This window comes from Pan troglodytes, chromosome 4 (genome assembly GCF_028858775.2).
Source record: "Pan troglodytes isolate AG18354 chromosome 4, NHGRI_mPanTro3-v2.0_pri, whole genome shotgun sequence".
NCBI classification, from domain to species: domain Eukaryota; kingdom Metazoa; phylum Chordata; class Mammalia; order Primates; family Hominidae; genus Pan; species Pan troglodytes.
The window spans coordinates 178,539,466-178,548,211 of record NC_072402.2 but is presented as its reverse complement, the minus strand read 5'-3'; the positions used below and the strand labels follow the sequence as shown (position 1 = coordinate 178,548,211).

Sequence of the window (8,746 nt, the reverse complement as noted above, 5' to 3'; positions counted from 1 at the left end):
TAGGAGTACTTGCCACTCCCCAAGCTGCCCCTAAAAGAATCACATGGAACTTTGGGGGATGCCTGCAAGAAGAGGAGCTTGGTATCTTGTTCTGATGGGCTGGACGACCTGCCCAGAGGAAAAGAAAACTGGGAGATGACCTTAGAGAGAGCCCGCCCAACCCTCCCCAGTGCCAACCTGTGTTTCCCTTGGGTCAGATTACCTGGGAAGCGAGCCATGTTGAGCTATCTGGCTGCCTCCTTCCCAGGCCGTCTGCCAGGTGGGGAGTGCATGGGAATGTCCTGACACAAATGGCATGGAAAAGAGGCTGGGGGTTCAGCCAAAGCACAGCTGAGGGAGCTGAGGAATAAGGAGGACTTAGGGAGGGTGTAGCCACCTCATTTCCTTTTTAATTGCAAAGCAATACATGCTCCCTGTAAAAATTTATGTGTATCATAAAATTTACAGTGCCATAGTACCCCATAGTATGAATAAACTATATCTGTTCCCCTGGTAGCAGGTAGATGGTTTTCGACCTCTGCGTACATACTGACGCATTGAATATCTTATGTCTTTAGGTGCTAATGCAAATATTTCTGTAGAACAGATTCCTGGGAGTGGAATTGTTGGGTCAAAGAATGTTCACATTTATAAATTGGTAGATAATACCAAAATTGACCTCTAAGAAGCTGCACCAATTTATATGCCCACCAAAAATGTGCAGGAATGCCCAATTCTTGGGGAATCGTTGTCTTCCCATTGAGATTCCCTGGCGAGCTGGGGATAACTTGATGCCCGCTTGGCTGAGGAGGTCTTTCCCCCACTCTGCTGATGGCAGTGGCTGTTGCCAATATGCCGGCTACAGCAGGGAGGCACGGCTGGGGCTGCACACTCCAGGGAGCTGGTGGGAGCCCTGTCCCTTCTGAGTTGGGACTGGAGCTCCAGGCGCCCAAACTGCAGACGCAGACCCAGGCCTCCTGTTGTACGGAGCAGGCAGGAGGGCCGGGGCTATAGCAGCCCAAACTGCACCTGTGGATCCGAGCCCCCTCTGTGCTCTTGGGGGAGGGCTGGGAGCAGACAGGGTCTGCCTTCAGGGATGTGGCTGCGTCTGCCCTCCTAGGCGCTGCAGCTGCCTTCTTACCTGCAGGACCCGGGCATCTCTGCAGCCTGCACCCTCGGAGGCCCCAGAAAGGACCCCTCCCTTCCCCGCTTCTGTCCCTGTAGGCTCTGGGGCGTCTGCTCCCACTACCTGGCTTTTCTCCACTCCTGGCAACTGCTCCGATCTTGGATCGGATTTGGGGTCGAGCCCTGGGGGCCTTGAATGACCACAGGAGGCAGACGGAGTCCTTGGCGGAAGGGGGAAGGTCCCCAGTAAAGGTCCCTCTTTCAGGTCAGGGCGGGCCTTGAAGGCTGGGCTGCCAGTCCTGCGGACCTGAGTGGAGACTCGTGGTGCCTCTTCTGGACCCGCCCATGGCCACGCATGGGCCAATCGGCATGCACTTCCTCCCCCCCCCGAGGTCTATAAAAGTCCCGGGACCAGGCAGACTCGGCAGAAGAACGACCAGCCGGAGAAGACGGCGGAGAGGCTGCTGGACAGACGAACAGCTGGAAAGAGAAGAGCACTCGCTCCACTGGAAGATGCAGAGACTTGCCGGCAGAGAGGAGCTACTGTCTTTGCTTAGAGCCTCGGAGACCTGCAGAGATATCTGAATGACTTACCTGTGGAGAGGAGTTAACCTCTGCAGGAGCTCTTTCCTGCTGAGAGCTGAGCACACCATGGGTAGCCACAGCCTGCAGTGAGCAGCTCCCCACTCCTCGGAGCTTTCTAACACCAAATAAAACTCTTTTTCACACTTCACGTGTCATGATGTCCGTGGGATATCTTTTTACTTGTGTCTTCAATTTATTTCATTAATGTATTAGAGTTGTCAGTGTGCAGATACTTCGTTTTCTGGGTTAAGTTTAAGTATTTAAATTTTTTTGATGCTATTGAAAGTGGTGTTTTCTTGATTTCTTTTTCAGGTAGTTTGTTAAATGTATGGAAATGCTTATTGCTTTTTGTATGTTGGTTTTTTTTATCCTGCAACGTTATGGAATTCATTGGTTTTAACTTTTTTTTTATTAGCGGTTTTTAAGGTTGTCTACATATAAAATGCTCTCTGCAAATAGGGATAATTTAGTTTTTCTTTTCTACCTCAAATGTTTTTCTTTTTCTTTTCTGATTGCTCTTGCTATTACTTTCAGTTGTGTGTTGAAGTGGTGAGAGGGGGCATCTTTGCTTTGCACTCGATCTTAGAGTAAAATATTTCAGTATTTTCTCATTATGGTACTAGCTGTGGGCTTTTCATGAATGACTTTTCTGTATTTAGGAAGTTTTCTTCTGTACCAATTGTGTTGAGAGCTTTTTTGAAGAAAACATGAATGTTAAATTTTGTCAAATAGTTTTTATGCATCAACGGAGATAGCCATGTGGTTTTTGTCGTTCATTTTGTTAATGTGGGGTATCATATGCATTGCTTTGTCCATCCCAGGAAGAATTCCTACTTGTTCATACGATGTTTATGATGTGTTGTTGAGTTTGGTTTTGCTAGTATTTATTGAGAATTGGTGCATCTATGTTCATTGGAGATATTGGCCTGTAGTTTTTTTAATAGTGTTTTTGTCTGGCTTTGGTATTAGAGTAATGCTGGTCTCATGAAGTCAGTTTGGAAATTCTATTTCCACTTCAATTTTTTGGAAGATCTTCAGAGATACTGGTATTCTCCTTAACTGTTTTGTAGAATTCATCAGTGAAGCCATCAGTTTTTAAGCTTGTCTTTGGTGGGAGACTTTTTATTTTATCTCCTTACTTATACTTTTTACATTTTCTTTCTTCCTTTCTTCCTTTCCTTCCTCTCCTTCCTTCCTTTCCTTATTTCCTTTCTTTCTTTCTGAGACAGAGTCTTGCTCTGTTGCCCAAGCTGGAGTGCAGTGGCACAATCTTGGCTATGCAACCTCTGCCTCCCGGGTTCAAGCAATTCTCATTCCTTGGCCTCTCAAGAAGCTGGGATTAGGACATATGCCCTGAAACCGGCTAATTTTTGTATTTTTAGTAGAGATGAGGTTTTGCCATGTTGGTCAGGCTGGTCTTGAACTTCTGGCCTCAAGTGATCTGCTCACCTTGGCCTTCCAAAGTGCTGGAATTACAGGCGTGAGCCACCATGCCCAGCCTGTATTTTCTATTTCTTAATGATTCATACTTGGTATATTATATGTTGCTAGGAATTTGTCCATTTCTTCTAGATTATCTGATTGGTTGCTGTTCATAGTAGCTTTTTATGATCTTTTTTTTTACTTCTGTGGTATCAATTGTAATGTTTCCTCTTTCATTTCTGGTTTTATTTGAGTCTTCTGTCTTTTTTTATAGTTTAGGGAAAGGTTTGTGAATTTTGCTTATCTTTTCAAAAAATCCAGTTCTCAATTGTGTATTGATTTTTTTCTGATGTTTTCTAGTCTCAATTTCACTTATTTCTGCACTGATCTTTATTGTTTCTTTTATTCTGCTCACTTGGGGTTTTAGTTTGTTCTTTCCCTAGTTGCTTGAGATGTAAAGTTAGGTTGCTTCTTGTGATTTTTCCATTTTCATATTGTGTTATATTTTCATTTTTATTTGTCCCAAGATATTTTTTGTTTTCTCTGTGATTTCTTCTTTGGCTCATTGTTATTCAGGAGCAGGTTGTTTAATTTCCACATATTTGTGCATTTTGCAAGATTTCTCCTGTTGTTATTTTCTAGTTTCATACCATTGTGATTAGAACAGACACTTGACATAATTTCAGTCTTCTTATGTTGTGCTGGAACATAGAATCTATCCTGCACAATGTTCCATGTCCTCCAGAAAAGCATGTGTATTCTGTTGCTGTTGGATGAAATGTTCTGTATACGTCTATGAGGTCAACTTGGTTTGAAGGCCAATGTTTCCTTTTTGATTTTCTGTCTGGATGTTCTATTCCTTGTTGAAAGCGAAATATTGGCCAGGCTCATGCTGGCAGTTCACACCTGTAATCCCAATACTTTGGGAAGTCTAGGAGGGAGGATTGCTTGAGGCCAGGAGTTCAAGTTGACCAGCCTGCACAACATACTAGACCCTGTCTCTACCAAAAAAAAAAAAAAAAAAAAATTGCCAGGCATGGTGGTGACACACACGCCTGTAGTCCTAGCTACTTAGAAGGCTGGAGGCAGGAGGATTGCTTGAGCTCAGGAGTTCAAGTTTACAGTGAGCTATGATTGTGTGACTTCACTCCAGCCCAGGCAACAGAGCGAAACCCTGTTTCTAAACAAAAAGTAAAAAAAAAAGTATTAAAGTCATCTCCTACAATTGCATTTTAGTTTATCTCTCCCTTTAAATTATTTTAAATTTGCTTTATATATTTAGGTGCTCTAATTTTGGGCGCATATATATTTATAATTGTTATATCCTCTTAATATTGAAATATTATTACATAATGACTTTAATCTCTTTTTACAATTTTTGACCTAAAGACTATTTTGTCTGATACAAGTATAGCTAACCCTGCTATCTTTGTGTATCCATGCACATGGAATATCTTTTTGCAAGGTGTATTTTTGTCTATTACTTTACTGCCCTATCAATTCTTTATTTTTAAAGTGAGTTGTTTGTCAATCTCTTCTTTTTCATAGAAGTGTTTATTCTGTTTGTAGTCATTATAGCTATCTCTCTGGTAAGATTTAAATCTAACCTTTGCTTTTTGTTTTCTATGTATCTGTACCCTTTTCAAAAAACACAATTCCTCCTATTTGCATCCTATTAGACTAATCAAAATTGTTTGGTATTTTATTTTATCACCTCTATTGATTTTTTCAGTATAAATCTTCATCTTTTGGCATTTTATTTTATTGTTTTTTTCTTAACTTTAGAATTCACACTATGCAGTCTCCATATACTTCAGTCTACCTGGATTTGTTGTAACAATTTACAGATGACATAGAAAATTGAAAATGTTACATATCTTTTTGTGGAAAGGTCCCACTTTCAGGCCAGGGAGGGCCTTGAAGGCTGGGCTGCCAGTCCTGCGGACCTGAGTGGGGACTCGTGGTGCCTCTTCTGGACCCGCCCATGGCCACCCATGGACCAATCGGCATGCACTTCCTCCCCTCTAAGGCCTATAAAAGTCCCGAGACCAGCCACAGGAGGCCAGAGGACGACCAGAGAACAAAGAAGGCAGGGAGAGGACTGTACAGACGACCAGCTGGAGAGAGAATAGTACTCTCTCCACTGAAAGCTTCGGAGAGCCGCCGGCAGAGAGGAGGTATTTTCTCTGCTGTGAGAGCTTCAGAGACCTGTAGAGACATCCAAATGACTTGCCTGTGGAGAGGAGCTACCCTCTTCAGGGCCTCCTTTCTGCCGAGGACTGAACACTCCATGGGCAACCAGCCTACAGTGAGGAGCTACTCACTTCTCTGAGCTGTTCGAACACTAAATAAAACTCTTCTTCACCCCTCACTTGTCTGCATATGATACAGGAAAAGAACAAGAATTTGGGCAAAGTGCCACAGCCACAGAGGTTTCCAGGAGATACACCAGCAAAATCAACACCCCAGAGATCCCATAACACTACCACCAAAGAGCTTCCCATCCTCAGGCGCCCTCAAGCAGCAGAAGCCTCCCAACCAGGTTCAGCACTGGTGTATTCTGTACACTGGACGGAGATACACACGAAAGTGCTGCAATCACCCTTTTCCTACTTTTGAGGGTTAGCTGCATGGAAAACGTGAACGATAGGGAGAATGACATCCACCATGTGCTATTTGTATACACTTGCATGGGGTCGCTTGCAGGAGGGAAACGTGGGTTTCTACTCTGCATGCTCCAGCCTTCTGGGCAGCCTCTCCCGGGGCCTTCATGGTTCACAAAATGTATACCTGAATGTCTCAGGTCTCTCTCAGTTTAAGGCTGGGTATTGGACCCCACCCCCTTTTTTTTTTTTTAATCCCCGGAGGGTATTTATTTTCTCTTTTCAACATCCTGTTCTGCAGCTTGCATCAGCTCTCCATATGCCGAAGAGCCAGGTGTTGGCACAGGCCATGTGGAGACTAGCAAAGGCTTTGGGGCAAAGGCTTTGAAGTTCTCCTCCTTGGTGATGATTTAGGCTTTCTCCTTCCTGTGGACATTCCTGATGGGCGCAACGGGTCTGGTCAATCTGGTGGCCAATTTCAGTTCTTCTGCTGAACTGTCTCTCTTCTTGGGGGCCAAGGGCTTCCTGGGGAGAGGATGAGTTTGGTCCCATGCACCTTTAGCTGCCGTGCATTGGCCTGCGGGACTCAGTGGACTTGTTCTGTCATCTTGGCTCCACAGAGATGCCAATGGTTTGGCCCAGCTTCTTGTGAATGCCAGCTACCCTTAGCTCCTCCAAGCTGCAGACCCTGCCTACTTTGGTATGATGCCTTACCACGAGACACCTTACTATGGGCTGGATGGGCCCAGGAACAGGGGTCGGGGTGATGGGATCTTTGGCTGGCTGGTTGAGCCACATGGTTGTGTGCCACTGTCAGCCCTTGTGAGAGAGGGGTTTGAACTTAATGCCATTCCAGCTGGGGCCCCTGGCTGCCTACAGCCCTCCTGCACTGGAAAACAGCCTGCCCATCATTTAAAGTGGGCTGATGGTGTCCACTGATTATTTAAACACAGTTTATCATTGTTTTTTATATTAGCCGTATGTTTGCTTTTCTTATTTATCACATAAATACAGTCTTAAAGGAATAATAGCTACAGATGGAGAGGAAACATATTTTTAATGTTATCACGAAAACATTCATGAGTAAGAACCCTAAATATTCGCACACTAATGCAAATGACTCTAGAAAATAAAACTTCCATTTTCTGAATATCGTGTTAATTAAGGGGAATAGCTTTCTCCCAACAGGTGACCAAGAATATTTTCATAAGCTTAGAATGCACTTATCTGACTTGATGGAGAAACAAATTACAAGCTCCCTCTAGAAGTGCACAAACAATGGTGTCTGGAGCTGGCGTCTCATGAGAGCTGATCATGGGTGTCTCTTCCTGCTGTGGTCTGAATGTGTCCCTCTCCACTATGCCCCACTCACATGTTGAAATCGTAACACCCAATGCAATGTAGTAGGAGCTGGGACTTTTGGGAGGTGCTTAGGTCATGAGGGTGGAGCCCCTATGATGGGATTAATGCACTTGTAAAAACAGACTTGTTAGAGGCTGGGTGGCTCACGCCTTTCATGCCAGTCCTTTGGGAGGCCGAGGAGGACAGATCATGAGGTCAAGAGATCGAGACCACCCTGGCCAACATGGTGAAACCCTGTCTCTACTAAAAATACAAAAATTAGCCGGGTGTGGTGGTGCATGCCTGCAGTCCCAGCTACTCTGGAGGCTGAGGCAGGAGAACCGTTTGAACCCAGGAGGTGGAGGTTGCTGTGAGCTGAGATCGCGCCACTGCACTCCAGCCTGGCGACAGAGTGAGACTGTCTCAAAAACAAAAAACAAACAAAAAAAACAGAAACAGACCCTGGTAGGGGCTGGATGAGGTAGCTTATGCCTGTAATCTCAGCAGTTTGGGAGGCTGAGGTAGGTGGGTCACTTGAGGCCAGGAGTTCCAGACCAGCCTGGGCAACATAGCAAGACCCTGTCTCAATTTAAAAGACAAAAATATAAACGGACCCTGGAGAACTCTCTTGCTGTCTGCCATGTGAGGATACAAAGCAAAGCAGCAGTTTGCAACCCAGAAGAGAACCCTCGCCAACCCTGACCATGCTGGGACCCTGATCCCGGACTTGCAGCCTCCAAAACTGTGAGAAATAAATTTCTGTTGTTTACAAGCCACTCCATGTATGGTATTTTGTTACAGCAGCGAGAGCTGACTAAGGCACTTCCTCCGTGTGTGGCATTTTGTTACAGCAGTGAGAGCTGACTAAGGCACTTCCTCCGTGTGTGGCATCTTGTTACAGCAGCGAGAGCTGACTAAGGCACTTCCCCCGTGTGTGGTATTTTGTTACAGCAGCAAGAGCTGACTAAGGCACTTCCTCTGAGTGTCATATTTTGTTACAGCAGCGAGAGCTGACTAAGGCACTTCCCCCGTGTGTGGCATTTTGTTACAGCAGCGAGAGCTGACTAAGGCACTTCCCAGTCTGCCCTCAGTGGTGTCACATCTTTAGCTTGAAATCAACCATAGTGGGAGGACTTGCACCAGGGAAATTGGCTCAATATTTTTTTTTTTCAGAAAGCCAGTTTTTTTTTTTGTTTTTTTTTTTTTGAGACGGAGTCTCACTCTGTTGCCCAGGTTGGAGTGCAGTGGCGCAATCTCGGCTCACTGCAAGCTCCGCCTCCCAGGTTCATGCCATTCTCCTGCCTCAGCCTCCCGAGTAGCTGGGACTACAGGCGCCCGCCACCGTGCCCAGCTAATTTTTTATATTTTTAGTAGAGACGGGGTTTCACCGTGTTAGCCAGGATGGTCTTGATCTCCTGACCTTGTGATCCACCGCCTCGGCCTCCCAAAGTGCTGGGATTGCAGGCGTGAGCCACCGCGCCCAGCCTAGAAAGCCAGTTATTAAACATTTATCAGACACCACTGCATTTCTTTATCATTCTCTCTCTCTTTTGTTTATATTACTATATGTCTTAATGAACCATTTGAAAATAAGGTATAAACATCGTAATCCTTTACCCCTTAATATGTAAGTGTGCATTTTCTTAAAAGCATTCTTCTACATCAAAATGAGGAAATTAACATTTATCCAA

General features: G+C 44.9%; 1 pseudogene; it reads right to left on the bottom strand.

Moving 5' to 3' along the window:
* Nucleotides 1-5,983: 5,983 nt before the first annotated feature.
* Nucleotides 5,984-6,702, bottom strand: LOC107974769 (large ribosomal subunit protein eL13-like; annotated as a pseudogene).
* Nucleotides 6,703-8,746: the final 2,044 nt, after the last annotated feature.